Below are 25201 nucleotides of genomic sequence, written 5' to 3'. Positions count from 1 at the left end.
TTTTACCTGCTCAAATGAGCTGTGATGCTATTTATGTGCATACTGAACACACTGAATTATAATAAAAGAGTTTTGGATACATCACTGAACTTGATGATAAAGCTTTAAGTAAAGGATTATCTCAGTCACCTTCATGGAAACTCTGCTGATCTGTTTTGATTGCAACATTAAATAACAGCCTCAAATAAAAATTTGCATCATGGAAACACAGTAAACAAATAAAAACAATTACTTCATGCTTAAATTAAAAATAGAATCCGCCCTTTGAGAATACCACCACATTGCATTGATATAGCATCTCAGATTTTTTGTTTTTTAAAGAACAGATTGTCTATGCAGCAAATTCTACAAAAAAGCAATTTGCACAAAACTCTTGACTCTTTACTCGATGGTAAAATTGTTATGATCAGAAAAATCTTTTCTATAGGTTCAGAACTATAGCTTCATTTTTTATAGTTCTAAATTACTCAAGTCTGGGAAGCAAGTATATTGTCTTTGTTAGCATAGATTAAATGATACTTTACCAATACTGTTAGTTAATTCATGGTTGTAGGTGCTAAGAGGAAAATACAAAGCTGACAAAGAGAAGTGGGTAAAATATGCAAAACAAAAAGCAGATAAATACAAGTCTAAAATAAAACAAAGCCCAGATTAAAAACAAATAGATATACCTGAAGCAGTACGAAAATGCAATATCACTAACGTCACAGCTTTACTGCTGCCCAGATTTCATTCATGTTTCAGCACAGGGCCTTAATGAGGGTAAAATAAATTTAACATAAAGCTGGGATGGAAAATGAATTAACCTAATTTTGAGATCTGTAGTTCGCTTGGCAACACTTAGTATTGGTAAATATGTAGCAGCATGAACAGTTCATAGACTTGTTTAATTTATACCCCAACTTTCTCCCCAGTGGTGGAGACCAGTGTTCCCTCTAAGCTGAGTTAGTGTGAGCTAGCTCACAGTTCTTTAGCCTCCGGCTCACACATTTTTGTCTTAGCTCAAGAAGGATGGCTCCAGAGCAAACTAATGTATGCATTAGCCAAATCGCTCACTCACCACTTTAATGCCAGCAGCCAGGAGAATTTTTGCTCACAAGACTCCACAGCTTAGAGGGAGCATTGGTAGAGACCCAACTTTCCATTCTCCTCTCCTCCATTTTATTCTCATCACAATCCTGTGAGGTAGTTTAGGCTGAGGGTATGTGACTGGCCCAAGGTCACCCAGCAGAGATTGAAACTTGGGCCCCCAAATCCTGGTCCAACCACTACAGCACACTGGCTCTTCACTGAATACTGAATCTCATTTAATGGTTAACACTTGTCTATCTTTTACTTATTTATTTTATTTATCACATTTTTACCGTGCTCTCTCTGCAATGCAGGCTCAGGGCGGCTCACGGTCACTTGTATTGTTGAGGGTTCCTTTGTTAATTTATGTGACATATTTTTGATTTGTTCTCAAATGACCAGGGCATTGCCCTAGATTTACAGCAGTGGCACACATATGAGAACCAGAGTTCCCTCTAAGTTGCGCCAGGGAGCACTGGCATATATTTCAGAGGCCAGTTCAGGGAGTTTGGCTTCTGCTCAGACTATTTTTCCCTCCATTGGAAACAATGGAGGAAGGGGGCACCTCCTTCTGGGGCCCATAGAATTCAACTCCCCAGTCCATTTTTTTTGAAACTTGGGGAGGTTTTTGAGGAGGGGCACCAGCAGATATGCTGCAAATTTGGTGCATCTACCTCAAAAAACAGGCCCCCCCAGAGCCCCAGACATCCCCAGATCAATTCTCCATTATAGCCTATAAGGTCTCTTGACTATAATGGTCCCCATAAGCTATAATGGAGCTGGAAAAAAAATATTTTTTTTGCACACACGTTATGCTTTTCAGTATGATTTGTAAGCTGCCTTGAGTCACAGGGAAAGTGGGATATAAATAAGTTGTTTGGGCACGATGATAACATTTAAGCACCTTCCTATTTGTTAGGTAAGGCAGGGTTCTTGCAGTGATTGCTCCACCTCTGTTATATTTGACCTGCCCCACTCCAGGACCACCGAGAAGGAAACTTCACGGTAAGTGAAGACAAATTTTCCACTCTCCAGTGGTCTTGGGAGTGGGGCAGTCCTTACTCCTGGGACTTAAAAAAGCAGTACATCCCAGGGTGGGACCGGAGCTTCCCAGTCTAGACAGCCTGTTGCAGTACCCTTCTACTGAATGCTAACTCTGCAGAGTTAACATGTGGGTGTAATGTCAACGACTTCCCTTTCCTAGCTCCCCATACCACTGAAATAGCTGCCACCTGCCTTTTCAGAGTACTGGTACTAAGGCCTTTTTCCAGCCCGGGGCTTTTTCCACCCACCGGGGCTGTTAGTGGATCTAATCTCCTTTCTGTGCACGAGGAACAGAATGCCTTCCAGGTAGTATTATACACCCGATTTGTAGAGCCTTTTCTGGAGGTTAACATCATTTTCACCACCCCCTGTGTGAAACCCATGAAACTCAATTGTTGTTGCTCAATCTCCAGGCAGTGAGGTTGAGCAGCTCGGGGCATGGATGCTGAGTTGACCCTTGGCTCAGAAGGTCCTGTCTCTTGGTTAGTCCCCACACCTTTGCCACCATTAGTTTCTTTAGGTCCTGAAACTAGGCTTATCTTGGCCAAAAAGGAGCTATCAGTATGATTTCTGCTCCTTGTTCAATGACTTTCTGAATCACTTCTGTATAAGCTGAATGGAAGATAAGGCATAAAGCAGTGTCTTTGGCCAATCACAGTTTAGTGCATCTGTTCCAATTGCTTTTGAATGTCTTGTTCTTGACATGAACTTGCCCAGTTGAGTGTTGCTCTCTGTGGCAAATAGATCCACCATTGTTTCTTCGAACCTCTGACAAATCTGAAGAAAAACTTATCTGCATAGTGTCCACTCCGACTGGTCCACAGACTGTCGGCTCAACCAATCTGCTACAGTGTTATCTCTGCCCACTACATGAATCACCTTTACTGACTGAAGGTGAACCTCCGCCCACTGTATGAACAATGCAGCTTCTTCGTGAAGGGACTTGAACCTGGTCCCTCCCTGTCTGTTGACATAAGCTTTGGCCATTGTGTTGTCTGTCAGCACTAACACATGACAGTCCCTCAGGAACTCCTGGAACTGCAGCAGTGCCAGATGAATGGCCCTGAGTTCTAGAAAATTTATGCTCCTGCTTATCTCCTTCCAGGACCAGGTTCCTTGTGTCATTTTCCCTTTCGTATGCACAACCCAGCCTGAGTGACTCACGTCTGCTGTCATGACCATTCTGCCTGATTCCCACAAGGGTAGGCCTTTCTGGAAGCGTGATGGTGTCATCCACCACTCCAACTCCCATGCTACTGACTGTGGAAGCAACACCTTCTGCCTCCTCTTGTGGGCAATCACATCCTGGAAGGCCAATAAAAATCTCTGAAGAGAGCAAGCATGGAATCTTGCCCACTGTAAAACTTCTTGGCATGTATTTATTTTTATTTATTTTATTTTTATTTACATTCAGCTTATATCTCGCTCGAACCCCTCCCACGGGGTCTCTGAGCGGCTTACATAGTTTATTATCCCTAACTATGGGCACATACATCATTGGGGTGGGATTGCCTACCAGCACCCAGTGGGGTTCAGATAGTATTTCCTCAGCTTGTCTCAGCTCGGCTCCCGGCTTCAGCTCGGCCTCTCCATCCACTCTTTCTTCAGACGTCTCGGTGGTCTTTTGGAGTCGACGGGCCATTTGTCGCGCCGACCGCAGCGCGGCTCCGGCTCCGTCCCTCAGGCTCCGCCGCACCTGCGCCGCTGGGTCTTTGCGCTTCCTGGCTCCGCCTCTGCTGCTGGTCCACCGCTCGATGTTACGTCTTTCTTTACTTCCGCTTGCCACCTCGCCTGCCGCCGCCATTACACACCGCGCTGCCGCCACTCGCCGAATCGCCACTGCTAGAGTCCCACCCCACCTCCCAATGGTAGAGGGTGCTCCCTGCCTTCTAAGGCAGGTACCCATTCATCTACTCACAAGTTGTTTTTTAAGGGTTTCGAACCGCTGGGTGGGCGGGCATGACACCAGCATCCCCAAAAGTTGAGCCAACAGTATTACTTCTACCGTTGTTTGTCTCAGGACTTGTCCCATCAGTTGGTGGATTTTCTTCTGTCTTTCCACTGTCAGGAATACTCTGTCTTGTAGGTGTTGATCTGTACTCCCAGATGTATGATCAACTGTGAAGGTTGTAGGTTGCTCTTGTCTATGTTGATGACAAACCCATGTTCTCTGAGCTTGTCCATTGTCAGATTCAGTGACTGCAGGGCCTGAGAGTAAGATGGTTTCTTGATCAAGATGTCGTCTAAGTACGGGAAAAGAGAGACTCCCTGAATCCTCAAATGTGCCACCAATGACACCAGGATTTGGTAAAGACCCTTGGTGAGGATTTTATTCCAAAAAAAAAGGGCCAGATATTGGAATTGGAAGTGCCTTCCATTGTATGCAAACCTGCAGTGTGCCTGTCTGATTGGAATATGTAAGTATGCCTCTGAGAGGTCGATGGAGCACATAAAGTCTCCGTGCTGGATAGCTGCTACTATCGACTTTAGCGTCTCCATTTTGAACTTCTTGGTTCGGACCCTCGTTTAGCCACTTCAAGTCCAGTATGGCTCTGATGTCCCCAATCTTTTTGAGAACAGTGAAGAACACCGAATACACCCCCTGTCCCCTGCCTTTGTGGGGAACTGGTTCTATGGCCCCAATGTCCATAAGATGAAGAATTGTTGTTTTCAGTGCTCTGTGCTTCTCTGTTGACTGACTCTTGGGAAGTTCCAGAAAATGATTGGATGAGTAGGTTTGAAACTCTACAGAGTAGCCTTCTGTCACTGTGTCCAGCATGAGGAAAAACTCTGAAGCCGACCTCCGATGCTGGTGTTGTTGGTGTTCATGCTGTATTTCCTTTGGGGGGGGGGCTTTGGCTTGTTCTCCTTGTTTGTTGGAGAAGGATGACGGTCTACTTTCCCTAGATTTTGATTGCCACCTTCCCTTAAAAGCTCTATTGTAGTTTGATTTGAAGTCATGTCTGGAGTCCTGAAAAGACTGAAACCTTCTCTTGGGTTTTCTGTCTCTCTTCTTGGAAGGCAAAACTTTAAACAAAGTTCCATTGTTTGAATATTAAGTCAAGCAATTGATACTAACACAGGGAATTTCAAAGGCAGGGCAGTACAGATGTATACATAAATGGCTGAAATATCATCTAAAATAGTACCTTGTTTTAGCCACAAGTAACAAATTGAAACTGGAACAATGCACAAGAAACTAGAATCGACAATCACACCTGAGGGGCTAAACCAGCTGAACTAATACTCTTCAAGGTGTTGTCGATATGAAATCAACTTGCATAACTTTTTCTGTCTCATGAATATTATATCCAAAGAGCACTGCATGTGTATTATCAAGCACTGAAAGTAAATTTAATTTAAATTAAGCACATTATATGGCAAATATTTGTTATTTAAAGCAAAAGATGAAGTTTGACTTTTAGTAGTTACTTCCTAATAAGTCAAAGGATTAAATACAGGCAATAATGCCAATCATCATTATTATAAATGACTGCAGCAAAAATAATGGCTCTGAAAAACATGCCTTAATTACATCATAACTTAGTTTTTTCCAGAACATCCACAGAATTAGACAATCCAAGACAAGGTCGGAAACATACATGGAATGGATCTGTTATTGTATTTTGGTTCATCAGCTGGGCCAGCCAGTTCATCTCTGTGGCCCCTTCCTCAAGAAACATTAAGAACATAAGAACATAAGAGAAGCCAATGTTGGATTAGGCCAATGCCCCATCTAGTCCAACACTCTATCACACAGTGGCCAAAAATACCAGGTGCCATCAGGAGGTCCATCAGGAGGTCCATCAGTGGGGCTAGGACACTAGAAGCCCTCCCACTGTTGCTCCCCCCAGCACCAAGAAAACAGAGCATCACTTGCCCAAGAGTTCCTATCTATACCTTGTGGCTAATAAGGTTGCCAGGTCCTACCATTCTGCCAGTGGGGGGCATGAAGGTCCTCTCCAGGAGTTCTTTGCTGCACACACAAAGTGTGCACACAGTGCGATGATGTCACCCAGAACTGACACCATCATGCCGCCGATGTTGCGCAGTGACACTTTGGTTTGAGCTCAAATTTACATAGAGTTTTGCCCAAAAACTAGAGTGTTGCTGTGCAATGTCAGCAGCACAATGACATTATTTCCAGGGGCTTTGCGGGTGGCGGGTTCTCCTGTCAGCCAGCCAGCCGGTGGTGGGGAGGGGCCCACAAAAGTGGGGAAACCCCTGCCCAGACCGGGGGACTGGCAACCCTGCGTGACAATCAAATCCTAAGTAGAGTTGTACACTCCTAAACCCATTTACTTCAATGGATCACACTGCAGGTGTACAATCTTGTGAGCATGCACTTATCTCAGTGGTTATGGTGCATCACAGCCTGGATTTAAAGTTCCAGCTGTGAAGCTGAGGGACAGAGTTTTACAAATGTCTGGTCATTTTTTGCGCTTTGATTCTGCATGATTTGGAGAAAGTCATAACATCAGTGGTTACTCTTAATAAAGAGCATCCTGAACAACATTCTTTGAGGACTTATTCACTTTCAAAATGCCTAGCAGAGCTATACTGGATACAGGGAAAAGAAAATGAAAAATCTGGTCTATAAAGCACATCCCCCTTATGAGTGGTGGGGAACTTAATGAATGGTTAAACTATTCTTGAATTCCAAGAAAATCTTCTTAAGAGTTGACAAGCCCACCAGTAAACCTGCAACAAACATCTGGTTTGAAACACGCCACATCTGCTTACAGAGGCACCTTATGAATTTACATCACTACTTCCATGTGAAGTTTTTCTACTTCTTTGGGAGGTGGAGCACCCAAGATATTTTTTTATTTAAGATACCAGCAGACCATTGCTTTTATTCCCAGAAAACATCAGCAGCAGACGAAACAGATAAGATTACAAACATTGAGTACATTGCCCCAAGGCTGAAGGAGAGAAAAAACCAATCTCGTTGAAATGTTGGTTTGTTTAAAACACACACACAACCCTTCCTTGCTGATGTCAATGTATTCCTTTTTCAAGCCACGGCACAGATTTTGAACAAGTCAGTAACAAAAAGGTTGCTGTAAGGAGGAAGAACTTGCAGCTGCTGGACTGCAAAGAAAAATCAAACTGCTTTCGGGTTTCTGCAAGGTCCTGAAGCTCATATAAACTTTGCAAAAGTACAAAGAATCATTCTGAAGCCTCTATCTCATACAGTGGCATCTCTCCCCCCTCCCCCCAACATAACAAGTTATTTTAAAAAGAACTTTAACTCCAAAAAATACAATCAGGGCAACACCTCTTGGTGTAACCAAGGCTTCTGGGGGAATAAGAATATGATTTGGAGTTGCAAAGCTTGAAACTTTGGTCTTGGGCTCTGCACTTGACTTATTTGGGTCTTCCTACAAAGAATCCCCCCCCCCCAAGTGCCTCATACATCTGAGCTCTTATTCGTGAACACCTCCATAGACTTGTATACCCTAGTGTACAGCATGCTTGATATGTGGGGGGGAAAACCCGACTTAAATGTAAGAAAGAGACACAAAATTTAAATGTTGGAGTTTTCAAAATCAGGTATTTCAGTCAAGACGTACAAGGTTAGTCATGGAACTATAGCACGTAAGCAAGCCAAAGGAGGGGGGGAGGCGCTGAAGAGATCAAACCACACTGGAATATTATATCTGTTTGTGTAAAGTGCCATCATGTCACAGCTGACTTATGGCAACCCCCTAGGGTTTTCAAGGCAACTGATCAAGCAGAGGTGGTTTGCCACTGCCTGCCATTGCAAAGTCTTCCTTGGTGGTCACTAGGGGTGTGCAAAAATAAAAAATAAAAAAATCGGCCAATTCGGATTAGGCCGAATCGGGCAGAATCAATTTCGGCTGTCAGTAAGACTCCCGCATGTCAGTTTCGTCAGTACAAGCAGATTGGGGAGTCTTTCCACCAACCGAATGCCAATTTCAGCCCCATTATATTCTATGGGCCATTGAAGTCAATGGTGAAAATGTAGGGTATATTCTGGGGGCTGGAGGGGAGGGGGCTTGAGGGAGAGACTCCAATATCGCAGGGTAGCTGCGGGAGCCTCTCCCCAAGACACCAACCAAGTTTCCAGAACATTGGACCAGGGGGTCCAATTCTACGGGCCCCCAAACAGGTTGCCCCTATCCCCTCCATTGTTCTCTATGGTGGGAAAAAAGTTACTTTTTCCATCCATAGAGAACAATGGAGGAGATAGGGGCAACCTGTTTGGGGGCCCCTAGAATTGGACCCCCTAGTCCAATGTTCCTCAAACATGGTTGGTATCTTGGGGAGAGACTCCAGCAGCTACCCTGCGAGTTTGGAGCCTCTCCCTCAAACCCCCTTCCCTCCAGCCCCCAGAATATACCCTATGTTTTTGCCATTGACTTCAATGGCCCATAGGATATCATGGGGCCAAATTGCCGCCGAAATTCGGCGGCAATTTGACAGCAAGCCGATTCAGATCAGAGAAACTGAATCGGCTTGCAGCAGCCCGAAAGGGGTCCGAATGGGTCATTTTCGGGGGTGCATTCGGTTCAGACGAACCAAATGTACATCCCTAGTGGTTACCCATCCAAATACCAACTCAGCTTAGCTTCCGAAATCTGACAAGATTGGGCTATAGTACTATACCATTCAAAATCTTGGAACATTATATAAACCCACTTTATATAGATGAGGCAGACACAGAAATGGATTAAGCAACTCTTGAATGTGTGTGCATGTGTATGTGTACGTCAAGTGCTGGTCCAATTTATGTTGAATATTTTTGAAGTAAGTTCATTGCATACAATAAAACAGTATCAAATACCACATGTAAAAAAGCACATCATCTGTCAAGATGAAAATACCAGCGAATCATAGAAACATGACCAATGGGAGGGGGGAGTACAATATGCAAAGCCAGTTATGTGTAATTATACTCTAATGAACACATGCCAAATTACTTTGTTGGCAGGGTGATGTCCCTACTTTTTATTGTGCTAGAACTTTAGTACATTGTATTATTACATATGTTGAATCCTAGGCTGTAAGCACACACACTAAATAATCCACTTTCAATGCACTTTTGAATTGGGTTTTGCCAGTTCACACAGTGAAAATCCAGTTGGAAAGTGCATTGAAAGTGGATTGAAAGTGGATTATTTAGTGTGTGCGATCGCAGTCCTAGATTCAAAAAATCTTGCACAGGCCTCAAAAAAGACAGGTGTTGTATACTGCTACAGTATGTTGAAAATGCATAGATTTGATAGGAAATAAGTTCATGAGACCATGTGCATTTGGCATCTTTAGCAGGTAGTTTGCCACTGTAGGAACCCACCTCAACAATTCTGTGATGATTTTACAGAACCTTTTTTTCAGCACACAGTAGCTAAAATATCTGCATTATGCTCATGAGGAACAAGGTTTTTGGCATCTTCTACCAATGACTGCTGATTCCAAACCTGTCTGAAAGAATGGACACTATCTACCCTAGCAATACTCAGTGCCTCAGGAGCCACATGTGGTTTTTTGACATTGCCACTTGTGGCTCTTCTGAGAAACATTCTTCAGTGTGGCCTCCACCCCGTGTTTCAGGAGAGTGGGCAGGGCCTAACCTAATAGGGACTGTGGTTGGCAGTTTGTTCTCCCTCTGAAAAACTGCTGCCGGAGGAACAGAAAAGCTGTGAGCCTCATGCTAGGGATGGAAGTAAACATGGCTTTTTGGATTGATGGCAACTTTGAACGTGACTCTCGATGATCTGTGGAATGAGTACCACCAATCTAGCTATTTGGGTCCCTGTGGTTCTCCTTTCAAAGGAGGCTTCCTTTAGGAAGCGTGCATGACTTATGAGAAATAAGAGTCTCCAGATTTTTAAGAGATATATGGGTGGGGGGAAAACATATAGCAGTGGGAAAGTTGTATTGTGAAAGACAGGCCTTAGTTCTTTTTGTTTGTTTTTTAAAGGATGCCGGGAATCCAGGCCAGCCAGTGGCCCAAGCGAGCACCAGATGGCCTGCCCAGAATCCTGGATTATTAAGCCATATGTTCTGACTGACTCTGCTACCAACTTTATCAGGGATGCCATCAGAAAAGTCTCTACTGGTTGTGCCAGACTTACTATGACCTACCAACTAGCAACTCTCAAAAACTCACAGTCCAATCCTAAACGTATCTCTTTAGAAATAAGCCCCATTTCCTTGCCATGAAGCTTATTTCCGAATAAATATAAGAAGGATTAAGAGCTTAGGCTATTTTGAAAAATGGTTCCTTTACATCTAGCCCTTTGCTATGCCATTATTTTAACTTCTACCCACATTCCAAATTTAGTTCATGGCATTATTTTTCCTGCTCAACATCTTACTAGTTCTTACATAATCAGCTTTTACAGATTATTTCTTTCAAAATGCCCCCCCCCCCGTTTAAATAGTAAATGGGTTTCAGACAAAAGTTACACAGGCAAAACAGTCAGCAGCTTTGGGGGGCTTTAAGGGGCTAGCAGACAAAATCCAGACAAATATCTCTGCACCCTTATTTATTTATTATTCATCTGTCCAGGCTCTCAAGGCAACTATAAAAGCTATCTAAGTGTAGAATGGACAAACACAACAATTCTGAAAGAGCCCTTGTATGCACAGTGAGTATCAGACATACACACAGACGAACAACTAGAGATCTTATACATCAAATGAACACAAGGAATTTTAGCTCTAGTGCCATCTACTGACGGCTTCAGGAAATGCTACTGCCAACATAGTGCAGTGGTTGCCAGCATAGAGTGGCAGACTCTAATATGGAGATGGAAAACAGGATTTGATTCCCCACTCCTGCTGGGTGACATTGGGCCAGTCACAGTTCTTTCAAAACTTTCTCAGCCCCACCCACCTCACAAGGTGCTGTTGGGGAGAGGGGGGGGAAAGCAATTGTGCAAAAAGAGTCCCAGTATTTTTCGGGTTCGGGTATACTGAACCCAAAAAATATTGCTATTTTCCAATATTCCCGAATCCCAATACCAGTGTGGTATTTGGATTTGGTAAATATTTGGGACTGCTGAATTTTTTGGTTCTGTTATACCCTATGAGGACCATTATAAATTTGCAGCAAAGCTACTGGTGTCCCTCCTCACCACCACCACCCCCACTTTCGAAAAGATTGGACCAGGGTGTCCCATTCTATGGGCCCCAGAAGAAGGTGCCCCCTTCCTCCATTGTTTCCAATGGAGGGAGGAAAGGTGGTTAAATGAATGCCATCTCTTTAAATGCCTTTTGCAAACCGCAGCTGAACTCTGAAGGCATTTAAAGGGCTTGCGGTCCCTTTAAATGCCTTCTCCAAGACACGGCTTCACCTGGAAGGTGTTTAAAAGGACTGCAGTGCCTTTAAACACCCTTTAACGTCAGCTATCCAGTGGCCCCCCAAAAAACCCCAAATATTTTCAGGATTTTTTGGGCTCAGGATAGGCAGATAAATACCCCGGCTGATATCCAGCTGAAAAAAATACCCCCAAAATTCCAGTAAGGTATTTTTTGGGTTTTTTCAAACTCAGATGAACTGAATGCACACCCCTATTTGAGACAATTTAAGGTAGAAAAAAGCACGATATGAAAACCAACTCTGCTTCTTCTTCAATTCTTGCTCCAAAAGGGAACATTACAACTAACAAAACATTTGACCTGAAAATCAAGAGATCTCATTTCAAGGCCTATCATAACCAAAGCTCGGGACGCAGTTCAAAATCACTCAGATGGTCTTCTAACTTTTACACCACATAATTGCATTAATTATGGGAAAGCATTTCTATCTACTTGCTTTACCCCATTCTCAGTAAATTTCTTTGTATCTTCTCTGTTACACATTCTGTCACCCTTACTGCAAGGCTGCAGAAGAGCATTCACTCAAAGGTGGGGTTTTTCTTAGTTTCTGAGTTTGTGCTTTGCAATTTCTGTTCTTACAACCTTATAGAGCTGCCAAGTGGGGGCGGGTGGCGGGTAAACCCCCGCTTTGGAGGCCCGATATCCGCCGCCATGGAATTGGGCCCCGGGGGGAACCCCGCCCCCCCGAAGTGCAGTGTGGGTGCGTCACAGGAAGTGATGCAACCACGTAGAGCACGTTGAGGGCGTGGCCCTAATTGTTGGAGGGAAAACTCTATGGTCCCTCGGCAGCTCCCGGACCGAAGCAACGCTCCCCCGCCGGTGAGTCAGAACGACTTGGCAACCCTACAACCTTATCACTTGCGTGATTCTATGCCCCCATTTTAGAGAAGAGCAGCAGAGGCTGTGGGAAAGTCTGTGACAGCAGAAGTTCTCAGAACAGAGTGGAAATAAGCAAAACCACAATATCATATGGAGGAGGAGAGAACACTGTAAGCCACTTTGGCTCCCCGCTGGGCAGACAAGTGTGGTATAAACACCCAAATTAATAAGTTCCATGTGCCTTTATCTGTAACGCAGTGGTAATTCCTCAGCAGAAATATCTTCTGGGTACAACCTAGCATTCTTGATGATCTCGAGGCTCTACTGCAGAAATAGGCAACTGGCAAACCCACAGCCCTATCAAGCCCCCAGTACAACTGCTGATCCCAAGAGCTGGAAGTGCTTCTAAACTTTATCTGCGTTGCTTGTCAGTATACAGCACCTCTGATGACTTCTGAAAAACCAAGGCAAAAACTGCCAGATTCCTAGCTCTGTATCCAAAAGAGACTTCAACTCTCACATAAAACTGACACACACACACACACCCGGTTTGCCACATTACTGCTCCAGTAAATCCTTTGGTGCAGTATACACCGATAACAAATGCACAGATGCATACAAATTGGTCAGATTCACATGCAGAGATGGATATTTTGAAGAATATCCCATCTGTGCTTTGGAGCAGGTAGGAGCGCCTTTAAATAAAACCAACACCATAAACCTAAATGGGATAAACACCTTTAACATCTCCCTGTTGCTGTATGAGCCTGCCATTGAAACCCAAAACGGACCAGATATCAAGCACATGATACTTTTGCTAAAGGCATTAACTCAGTTCAGACGTTGCAGGCAAACCATGGTTCGGTTATCAGGAGCAAAAAACAATTTTTTACACTCCTGCTTTCCTCCTTCCCTTGTGAGGGTTCATTTTTTGCTTCCTGGCTTACGGTATAGGTTTTCCATGAATGAGTTTTGGGTATACTCACTGCATCCATCCTGTTCTGGCATCCTGCCTGCAATTAGTTATTGCTTAGTTTTCAACAAACCACAGATAACCGCGGCACCCAAACAACAACAAAACTCCAATGGTTAAAAGCAACCATTGTTTACTGGGTTTGGACAGTTGCCATAAACCAGACAGCAGAAGAAGGAACTGGGAAGGTAATTCCCTGAAGGGATTAAAAATTGTATGAACCCACAACACTTTCTTGAGCCATAGTAAGGCTGTGACATTCAAACCGAGCAACTGTTTTTTCAAGGTGATGACACATGAAACTGCCATATGGGCATGTTTACTTAGAAACAACTTCCATTAAAATTAGCGCAGACATTTAAATAAGCAGTCAGCCACAAACATTTGCAACAAGTTAAAATGTCATTTCTCCTTCATACCTCAAACTTCCTGAATAAGCAGTTGCTTCTCCTTCCCTTGTTTGTCACATCTTACTGGCCTCAGATCAAACTGAGCCAGTTTGGTGTTGTGGTTAAGAGTGGCGGACTCTAATCTGGGAGAACCGGGTTTGATTCCCCACTCCTCCACATGAAGCCAGCTGGGTGACCTTGGGCCAGTCACAGTTCTCTCAGAGCTGCTCTCAAGAGCAGTTCTCTCAGAGCTCTCTCAGCCCCACCTACCTCACAGGGTGCCTGTTGTGGGAAGAGGAAGGGAAGGAGATTGTAAGCCACTCTGAGACTGCAAGTGAAGGATGGGGTATAAATCCAACTCCTCTTCTTCTTCTCGTACAATCCTTTTCCAAGTCATCTGTTCACCCACTATCTTCTGCCTCCTCAATATGCCACAATTTGTGCTGCACAGGTAGCCCCCTTCTCTGGTCCAACTAGCAGCACAGAATGGCAGGTGTAGTTTTACTGAACTCATATTCACTACTGGCTGTCTAACTTTGATTCCCCTGTGGGAATAGTTATGTTTGAACATTTGTGTTATTAACAAACATACAGCAGCAGTAATCTGGAGGGCCTGGGCAGGTGTCTAAAAGCAGCTGTAACACGCAATCTACTCATAAAGCCTTATTCCACAAAGGGCTAAAGTAAGAAGGAGAGGCGAAACCATTACTTCAGTATTCTGTTAAATTCCATCAAGCCACAATTAAATTAACACAAAATGACAGAACATTGGTTAGTGAACTGCTAAGATTTTACTCTTCTTAGCCCATTCAGCGAGTGGAAGAGAAACATACAGAGAGAGCCAGCTAATTATCTAAGAGAACCACTATGGAGAAATTGGATTTGAATCCTCAGATATTGGGGTGGGGGCAACCACACCGAAGTCGAACAGCTGGCTTCCACATATGGCACAACAACGTTCCTTAAAAAGAGAAACTATGCTGTTGAAACACAATTATCAACAAGCAGGATTTATTATGAAATGAACCCAAAATAGAAGAGGTGGAGATAATTACAAGCATTCCTTGTTGAATTACCTAGTGGTGTGTGGTAAATCTCTGTGTCCTTCCCCTTGATCCCCCTCCTCACCCAATCTACCCCCTTATTTATTTCTCAGGAGGTTAAAGGACATGGGGCTAATTAAGGGACCTACTGAATGACAGAATCATTCAAGGTAAAGGCCAGGATTTTACACATTTTCTGCCTCCCTGCCTGGTACAACTTAATCTATTTTGGGGTTGGGGGCTTTTTTTTTTAACACACAACCTCTGTGGTGGGAGGGGGAGCTAATCTCGTCCCAGCCAGGCAGGCTGAAATTGCCATGCAGCACTTGGGTAAAATGTTACATATTTTGAATTTAGCCAATAAGAAATTCCTTAAGTCTCTCCTGAATGGCAAGAATGTCTTGGGCTTGTCACTTTCAATCCAGTCATTCCACAGGTTAAGCTTCTACAAATTATGCACCCCAATCTGGCTATTTTAACAGATAAGATTTTTAAAGAGACATGCAGGTGGATAATATCAAGTAATATTTGTGTCAAATTATAAACTGAATAGATTGTAGTGTATTATTCCAGTTCCCGGTTTGTACAATGAGGAAGAGGGAACAATGCTCTAAATCACTCTATAGAAACCACATATGACCAATATATAGTTAAGTTCTAAACATAATAGTTTCTGATGACTCTAGTAGGATTTAAACAGTTTTTTAAAGACAGTGTGGGGCACAAGGGAGCAGGATATGACAAACACAATCACTTTGTTTTTGCCAGTTTGGTGTAGTGGTTAAGTGCACGGACTCTAATCTGGGAGAACCGGATTTGATTCCCCACTCCTCCACTTGCACCTGGCTGGATGACCTTGGGCAAGCCGTAGTTCTGAAAGGGCTGTCTTTGGAAAAGAGCAGTTTCTGTCAGAGCTCTCTCAGCCCCACCTACCTCACAGGGTGTCTGTTGTGGGGAGGGGAAGGGAAAGGAGTTTGTAAGCCGCTCTGAGACACCTTTGGGTAGTGAAGAGCGGGGTATAAATCCAATCTCTTCTCTTCTTCTTCTTCCTCTTTCTATTTTGATCTAGAAAACCAGGTTTCAGACACACTCTTTTTTTTTTTAAGGCTTGACAAACATTCACACTGCAATCCTGAAAACATTCACTTGGAAATGTAACTTGACAAAGTCAATGACCATCTCTCGCTCTACATCGCCCGCTCTCTCTCTCTCTCTCTCTCTCTCTCTCTCTCTCTCTCTCTCTCTGTGCCAAACCTACTTCACAGGGTTATTGTGTGGAAAAAATGGAGGCAGGGAGAAGGATGTTATAAGCGGCTTTGGATTCCCCTTGGCAAGAAAAGTGGCATATAAATATCTAAACATATAAGCCCTGACCTGGATAGCCCAAGCAAGCCCGATCTCATCAGATCTCGGAAGCTAAGCAGAGTCAACTCTGGCAAGTACTTGGATGGGAGACCTCCTTGAAGTACCAGCAGTCAGGAGGACAGCGGCCGGCTTTATACAACCACCTCTCTGAATATCCTCCAAGCCCCCAGTAGGGGTCAGTCACCAGAGGTCGCCATGACATCCAGGTGCACGCACACGTGCACATATGAAAAATACAAACCCCCTAATCTACATATATAAATGACAGTTCTGAAGAATGTATGAGCAGAAGTAGTGGTGCGGCATCTACTACTCCCTCTGCTTTAAACTGACAGTCTAATTCTTGTTCACTTTAACATTTGTTCAATGACTCACATGAGAAGCATCTAGAGTTCCCTATATACAACAAGCTTAGAACCATGCCGGACACTGAGGTGGGTTTTTCAGTATTCTGCCCCCTGCCTACTCTAGGCTATAATACATAGATAAAAACAATAATCGGCATTGTCTGGGAAAGAGGCCAAATCTTTGACCCTGCACAAGGCTTTTCCTGCTACTTCTCTACGGCAGGCATTACAAAACTAGTCTTGCAAAATCTCAAAGACCCACATATTTATTGAAACATTATTTTATTATTATTATGTATTTATTATTTATTACTTTAGATTTGCATCCCGCCTAGCCCTTTTGTGGGCTAGAACCCATTTCACGAACTGAAACCTCAGTCAGCAGAATAGACACATAGAAGAGAGAAAGAAAAGAAAATTGTGAAGAGATAAAAGGTCATGATATGCAAGAGATACATCTGCAGATCAAAATGATACAGAATAAGAACAATGAGCACTCTGAATAGCTGCAATGGGTGATAACTTATTTTAAGCAATTTATCACAAGCAGTGGCTAAGAAGGGTGTCTGCTTTGAATTGCTTAATGTAACTAAGTCATCTCCAGTTACAGCTACAGTCACTGTACCAACCTTCTATCCTTTTTAATTTATTTAAAATACTTATATGCCTGCATTTCTCCTGAGCATCTCAAGACCCAAACTCACTCTCTTCCATTTCTTGGCATTTTAACCTACTCTTCACAATTTTTACCTTTCCCTCTGCTATATATATTCTACTGGCTGATGTTTCATCATACATCTAGTGAAGTCATCTCTAAGCCATAAAAATCCATGCTTCAGGACATTTATTGACCTTCAAAGTACCAAAAGAATGATTTTTGTTATGGGGCTTTTGCTGTGACAGACCATACTTGAATGTATGTGAACTATAAACTGTGACTTGCCTAGAGTTAAGCTGTATCCATTTTATATTAATTTGGGGGTGGGGCAGAGATTCTACATAAGCATCTCTTTCCTGCCTCTGCATGACCTCTGCATGACCAATGAAACATTGTGATTTATTTAAATTAAGAGAAGGGCATACACAAGTTCATCATGGCTCCACCCAAAACACTTTATTGAGCTCTCCAGGTTTGTACGATCTGAACTTGAGTATATTCAAAAGACATTATATTGGTGCTCCATTCATGTGAAGAGAGAGCCCACCAGCCATTCATATTAAAAGTACACCTGATCAGTGTGATCAGCATATTGTGTGAATAGGGCAACACTTCCATGGGCATAGCTTCCATTCGCATGAAGCAGTACCCAAGAAAATCACAATATGGGATAACACGAAATGCACGGCTGGTGGGCTTCCTCTTCTGCATGAATGGAATGCCAGGATAATTTCTGCAGAGGGCTTTGCTTGGATTAAGATGGGTTTTAACACTCCGGGGTGATCCCATCCAACCTGACAGCCCAGTGGTTTCTGTCTACCTGGCTTCCAGGTCAGACTGAAGAGTCTGCAATAAACAGTCTTTGGCTGGTGCATGATGGACATGTTCTCTGCTCGCTTATTTGCAGGATATTCCCTCGGTCTCCAGGACTTTACCCTCCAGCTCCAGACTCTGCTATCATATCAGGGCTACTTGAGGGCCAGCATCTGACAAATTGTTCTTCTTCCCACTCTCAAGATTGTGAGAATTCGTTTCCCTGCCCCTTCAACAAAGACAGTCAGAAATGTCTGAGTGATACAAGAACATCTCTCTCAACTCTGGCTCTCTTTTAAAGACCACAGTTGAAATGATCACAGCTTAAAACACTGGCACAGGAATCGTATAATCCATTTATTGGCAATGTGAAAAACTGTGTCTTAATTTCTTTGATGTGCATTATTAGCATTCCCATTCTTGGAACAGAAATCTGTTTTTCTTGGTATGGAATTTGGGCTGGTGAACAGTACTACCCAGCCCTGCTTATGCATGCCTTCAAGTATGTGAAGTGGTAGTAATACTTCAGTACTTGAAAAGTAATAATACTAGGGTCGCCACCCCCCCATTTGGGGGGGGGGCTCTGATCTGCTGCCAGCTAGCTGGCCAGTGGGGGAAGCCCCACCTCCAAACAGGGTCATTGCCCAATACGATTACATCACCTGAAAGTGACACCATTGCGCTGGGGACATCAGGGGTGACTATCTAGTTTGTGGGCAAATTTTACAGTTTTCAAGGCAAAAAAAAATAAATAGAGTTTTGCCCAAAAACTAGAGTGTCAGCCCCCAATGTCCCCAGTACAATGATGTCACTTCTAGGTGACATCACTGTGGTACATGTACACTTGGCGCATGCCAGAAGATCCCAAAGCAGAGGCTGGATCCCCCCTGCTTGCAGCCAAGTAGGACCTGGCAACCCTAAATAATACCCAAGTATCATTAGTACTTGAAAGTAATATTGAAGAGAAATAGGAAATTGTCAGTGCTAGAATAAATCAGTATTAGAGCCCTGAGTTAGAATTTTGCCTTTTGCCCCAAGAAAAATGTCCTTTGGGAAGGGTCAGAAATGCTCACTTTCTTCACAGAATGTCTGGTATGTGTCTTGAAAATTATGGTGCAACAGCAAGCAAAGTATTCGCCATTCTCAAATACTAAAACCCTTGCCCTAAGATGTGCCTGAATATCATATAGCAAGGATAACACTTGCTTCCTTTTAGGGGGGGCAACTACTGCCAATACTAATATTTTGATCCAGCAGCCTTAGAAGCTAGGGGAGTAAAGCAGTTAACAGCATGAGTTGTGAACCAGTAAGTCCTCTCCGCATCATAATCTCCTTTCCTCAGACTCATAATATAGGATTTGAATGAGAGAAAGGTTTACAGACCTATGTATACAAAGTTCTTTGAGCACTTCAGAAATGCATTGAAAAGGCCCTGTACTGTGTAAGTGTTAAATGGCCTATAGACAGATGCCTTCCACCCCACAGTCCTAAACTCAGGAATGAAGTAATCTCTGGAGTCCTGCTCTCTACTCCCCTATCTGAAATACAGTGCATTACTACAGGAAAAAGGCCCTCTTAGTAACCCTTCCCTACCAAGGGGAGTCCTCCTAATTCTATCGATTCACTGGTTGCTCAAAGTAGTCCTTTAGCTTGTAAGCTTAGGCTGTTTGATAATCATGTTTTTACTAGTATTTGTGATATTTTTATTGTGCTCAGAACCAAAGGCTTACTTTTCAACATGCCATCTTCCAAGCAGATCTTTAGTTGGGTGTTTTATATATTGTTATTTTAAATTGCTCACTTATAATTGTATATTTGCATTGTTTTAGTTTTTTGGAACCTGTTCTGGGAAAGATTAGATACTTCCATTACAGGTCATCATTGAACATTGAAATTGTTCAAAAACAGAGACCTTGAGACTCCATGATGCTAATTCTGAATGTATGGGACCTTATAATCAAGGGCAGATTGACTTTGCTTGGAAGAGGTATAGTCTAACCAACTGTATTTAAATAAAATAGGGGACTTATGTAGCCTATATCTATGGCTGGATTTTTCAGCAGCCTTTGATACCATTGTTCGAGGAAATTCAAACTATGAGAAGGAAGAACAGAAAAGAAACAGAGTTGGTCATTACACTGGACTATGAGTGTGTCTTGATCAGTTTATATCTTATTCCTTCCAGTTAAATTCTGCCTTCCTTCCCACCCCAGTACTGAAACACTTTTCCTTGTTCCAGTCTTTAGTTAGACCTGTTTCTGAAGGCAAGGCCGTCAGGTGTAGGACTCAAAAGAAAAGAAAAAGGGTAGAGCTTGGAAAGTTTAGAAAAGAACAGTCCACTTTAATCAGATGCGAGAGGTATGTATATCTATAAAACTATATTATAGAGATATAATTTTTTTAAATTAAGGTTACTAAAACTGCCACTATTGAAAAAGACCTGAAAACCTGACCTTAAAATTGTAAAGCTAATCAATTTGTGTTTTCTATTTAGAATAAGGCAACAGTGCAAAACAACTCAGGGAAAAAAACCATGTTCTTGGCATAGCACTGCTAGTTGTACAATAGTGCTCTCTATAAATACTCTGGCTGGCATAGTAGACCCTTATTAACATACCTTTCCATAATCCTTCCATGTCTTTTTAAAAAGGAGGGGAAAAAACAGAATCCACATACTTAGATTCTTGGCATGATATAACCACCTCTGTAACTGGGATAAAGTCAGGTTTTTCCAACCAAAGTAGATAAATTATTTGGTTCTTTCGTGAGAGTTAAGGCAAATCACAAATCCCCTTGTTTATCCCCTGTCTTTCAAAAGACAGACACAGTGTTGTATAGCAGTTAGAGTGCTGAACTAGAACCTGGGAGACCCAAGTTTGAATTCGGGTGCAGGAGACAGAGCAGCTAAAACGGCACGATACCCTTTCCTTTCCTGACGCTTTTGAGTACTCTGTCCATAGTGAGCATGAACTTGCAACTCTGGTCAGGATCCCACAATTCAGCTCCGACCTTGAGGACTGATTAGTCTCATAATTTTCAGATTTACAAAGCATTTCAACTTTACAAACCAAGAAAGTATACTCTAGATATCCCAACAGCATAACTGATATATTTTTAGTTACTCTGAGGGTGCAGTATTTTGAAATAGTGCCTTACCGGATAAAACCAAGGTGAATAGTAATCCAGGATTCTTTGAACAGAATGAGCAGGCACCAGGTGATCTACCAGTAGCAAGGCAGGCTCTGTAGCAAGTTGCCTTAGGTTGGTGGAAACCTCCAATACCACTGCCAGCCAGTCAGGTGCCCACCTGACTGCACCCCCAAGATAGGAGCCAACTCAATCTTCCTTACCTCCTCATTCCCTCAGGCATCTTTAAAGGCAGCATGCCAAGCTGTGCATGCTGGTTTCTGAACTCTTGTGAGATTCCTTCTTCTCGCAAGAGCTTGGCTTCCATTTCAGGTTAGCTGTTGTAGGACAAGCAACATCATGGCCAAAATCTCATGAGAGGAAAAACCTTGCAAGAATTCAGGAAGCCTTGAGCTCTTGGACAGGGTGATGGCAGGCAACAGTGTCTACTGCTGCCACTGCCTCAGGCCAATGAGGCATTATCCATCTTGTGCCTGCTCCTCGTTTAGAGAATAAGAACATAAGAGATGCCAATGTTGGATCAGGCCAAAGGCCCATCCAGTCCAACACTCTGTATCACACAGTGGCCAGAAATACCAGTGCCATCAGGAGGTCCACCAGTGGGGCCAGGACATTAGAAGCCCTCTCACTGTTGATATAATAATATCCTTTTTAAGGTGTGGTGACCAGAACATATTATGAGCTCAATGCATAATGGTGTCACATCATACATTACAAAGAAGAGTTCCTTATCAAATCAGAACTCATTGTTTAGGAATACCATCTGAGCCATCCCACAGACTGAGAAACTCTTGTTATGGAATATTACATTATGTGGGCTGGGGAAAAAATCCAGGGTAATTCTGGTTGTACTGCTATTTCATTCCTAAATTTTAGGAATGGGGTTCCTATACTTCCAGATAATACAGTCACAAGTCTCATATGATATGTAGGCATACACAGGTATTATTATAAGACAGGCAGAAGCTTGATATGACAGTAATGACCTTGTGTACCAGTTTGGTGTAGTGGTTAAGTGTGTGGGAGAACTGGGTTTGATTCCCCACTCCTCCACTTGCAACTGCTGGATGACCTTGGGCATGCCATAGTTCTGTCAGAGCTGTCCTTGAAAGGGTAGTTTCTGTCAGAGCTCTGTCAGCCCCACCTACCTCACAGGGTGTCTGTTGTGGGGAGGGGAAGGGAAAGGAGTTTGTAAGCCGCTCTGAGACTCCAAGTGAAGGGCAGGGTATAAATCCAATCTCCTCCTCCTCTTCCTCCTCTACCAACATTTTGCTGTGTGCTTCAGGACATTTGAAGGTTCAAATCCTTCATTTGACTCTGAACACACAGAGAAGCATATGAAGCTACCTTATGTTGAATCAGACCCTTGGTCTATCAAGGTCAGTATCACCTACTCCAGTAGTAGAGGCTCTCTCTTTCACATCGCCTACTACCTGAACTTATAGCAAAGGAAATTGGCAAAGGAGACATGTACCCAATTCTGGCATGGCCAGTACTTCTGAGAGCCAGGTACTAGCGTGGTCTTCCATATTATCTGGACAATTGGAGACTATTGTCTCTGTTTGACTCTATTCCCAGTGAAGTGGAAAGGGATCTGCTTAGTGGCAAAGCATTTACTTCAACCAGTGTCAGTTACAGTATGTCAGTTCAGGGAATGTCATTAAAGTATGGTCCAACATAACAAGCAAGGAGAGTTCTATGTTCTTATGAAGTGCAAGCTTTGTAAGCAAGCATCTGGAATCTTAGGAGAAAAGTTGTCTCAGCCCTCCAAGCTTTGCTTTCTAACAAGCATCGAAAACTGATGAGAGATTTTTTTTACTCCTTATGGGAGCCCAACTGAAAGTAAATGGCTATACAGAAGGAAGCATGCTCTAAATGTAATGTAGGAAATTCCTATATTAAAATGTATGAATTTTCAATGCCTTATACAATGGGGGAAAACAGAAACATATAACCACCGACCTTTGTACAGTAATCCAGTTTTACACCTTCAAAGGACAAATAAAGCAAACAATTTCTAAAAAGCTGTTTTCTTTTGAACACTGCTTTACCTTATACTCCTCTATAACACATTTGCAAAATTTACAATCATGAGCCCTGTAAAATATCAGCATTAATGAACGAACCTGACAATGAACAAATACAGAGTATCTCTGTGAGAAGAAACTACACAGAAGACAATATTTAGATGGTCAGGTAGCAGAACAGAACATACTATCAAGTGCCTGCACTGTTATTTACCTCAGAACAGACAAACATATAGTTTAGAAAACAGTAAGACTGGGTGTGCTTTCCCCATTTTCAGTTCTTAAACAATGGGCAAAAATAAAGTTCACATACCACAGTGCAAAAGAAAATGCTATTCACTCAGCCTGCAACAGAAAACAAGGGAAACAGCAGACCAGTTCCTATATATTCCTGGCATTTATTTCTGTTAGGATTTCACTGCTCTGACTGGTGTCCAAACTTCTTTGAAACTTGGGCTGTCAACCTCCATGTGATAGCTGGAGATCTCCCACTATTGCAACAGTTCTCCAGGTGACCAAGACGTTATGCACGTTATGGCATTATACCCCACTGAAGTTCCTCCCTCCCCAAACCCTACCCTCTTTAGGCTCCACCCCCAGGTGGTTCTCAACCGGGAGCTAGCAACCCTACTCGAAACAGAGTTACAGTTACAGATAAAGTTAAAGATGTTAAAAGATAAATGATAACACAGCTAAACACAAATTCGCCCAACAGGGGAAAAAACCCACGTATGTAAACCATATTTGCTTTAAACGAAGGGTACATTCCAGAAGTTGCACAGATTTGGGTTTTTAATGGCTTTTATGATGCTTGATGTTTTTTGTAAGCTTCCTCGGGCAGGCTTCATGGGAAAGCAGCACAGAATTTTCCAGATAATAACATTCGGAGGGCAAGGTGCAGAGATTTGCTTGTGTTCAAACGTATCAGTGGGTAGATGACAATACCTGCCTGGTTAAGTGCTGAGCGAAGAGCATGCACACCACCCTTACCGAGGCCCTCGCACTCAGCTTATGCCTATGTGGAGATACCAGCCAGTAAAAAACTGTGCTATATATAAGGATAGAGGAAAGACATTGAGATGGCTGGACAAGCATCAGACTAGGTTGTTACTACATTTTAATGCATTTAGTGTATTCCTGCCCTCATTATGGGGGAGGATTAATGGAAGATTTTTTAAGCACACAGCACCCCCTATAGGCCCTCTACAAAGCTTTCAGTTTGAAGCCCATGTTGCCTTCTCCCTACCTCTGGTCAGCAAGTGAATTCATGGCTTTCCTACATGTATGATTGTTAGGCCTCCACAATTCACTTCTGCCTTCTGCACCTGGAATGAAGGTAGTCAAAGTGCTCTCCTGGTTTTCCCCAGCTCTCTCAAGCATCTGTTGCCCATGACAGTAAGACATGAAGCTCAAAGGAAAGCTGAATATTGTCAGAGAATTGTTGACATTAGTGTATTACCACCAACACGAACACATACTTGTGTGCTGGATGAAGCATACTACTAACCTCCAAAATCAAGAATGGACAAAAATCGATCTATATTTCGCAGGTGCAAGAGAATAAAGCTCACTACAAATTGCAATTTCTTTCAAACTTTGAGTTACATCCTTTGTTCCCAGTTCTCATACTAATTAATAAAAACAACTGGGCTGTTTGGCTGTAATGGGTCTTACTCAGCTTCAGTGAAGCAAAGAGGTCTGTATCTCCCTTAACCAGGGATAAGGTTCTCCCCAATAATTAGGAAGCTAGACTTGCGAGGAATACAAAAGCTACAAAAAGAAATGAAGTCATTTGTGCAAAAAAGGATTACAAATGGCAAAGAGCACAAGACCGTCATCCAAATTAAGGCTTTCTGAAACAATCCTTTGTATAGAATCTTTACTGGGTTTTTGAACAATCCTATTCACCAATTCTAAAGAAAACCCCAAATCTATGTTTGTCCACAGCATCAGAAAACACAACAATTTTGGAAAGTATTTAACACATGTGTCTGAAATACGGAGGTGGCTTTCAAAATGTGAATGTGTTTCATTGAGTCTTCAAAGTAACATTTTTTTTAATACAAGGGCATCTTTGGCCCAGGTAGACAGCCTTACCTGGGGGAGGGGGGGGAAGAAACTCAAGGTGCAAGGTTGGAGAAGTGGACATCTATA

The 25201-nt window shown here is 42.9% G+C and overlaps 1 protein-coding gene across 5 annotated transcripts in view; it reads right to left on the bottom strand.

The window, feature by feature from the left end:
- Positions 1-25201, bottom strand: part of MITF (microphthalmia-associated transcription factor) — a 197655-nt gene that overhangs the window by 33789 nt on the left and 138665 nt on the right. The gene's annotated exons all lie outside the window — the stretch shown is intronic.

This window comes from Gekko japonicus, unplaced genomic scaffold (assembly GCF_001447785.1).
Source record: "Gekko japonicus isolate JY-2015 unplaced genomic scaffold, Gekko_japonicus_V1.1 scaffold514, whole genome shotgun sequence".
Taxonomy (NCBI): domain Eukaryota; kingdom Metazoa; phylum Chordata; class Lepidosauria; order Squamata; family Gekkonidae; genus Gekko; species Gekko japonicus.
Note: the sequence above shows the minus strand (reverse complement) of the source record. Positions and strands in the feature narration are given on the sequence as shown.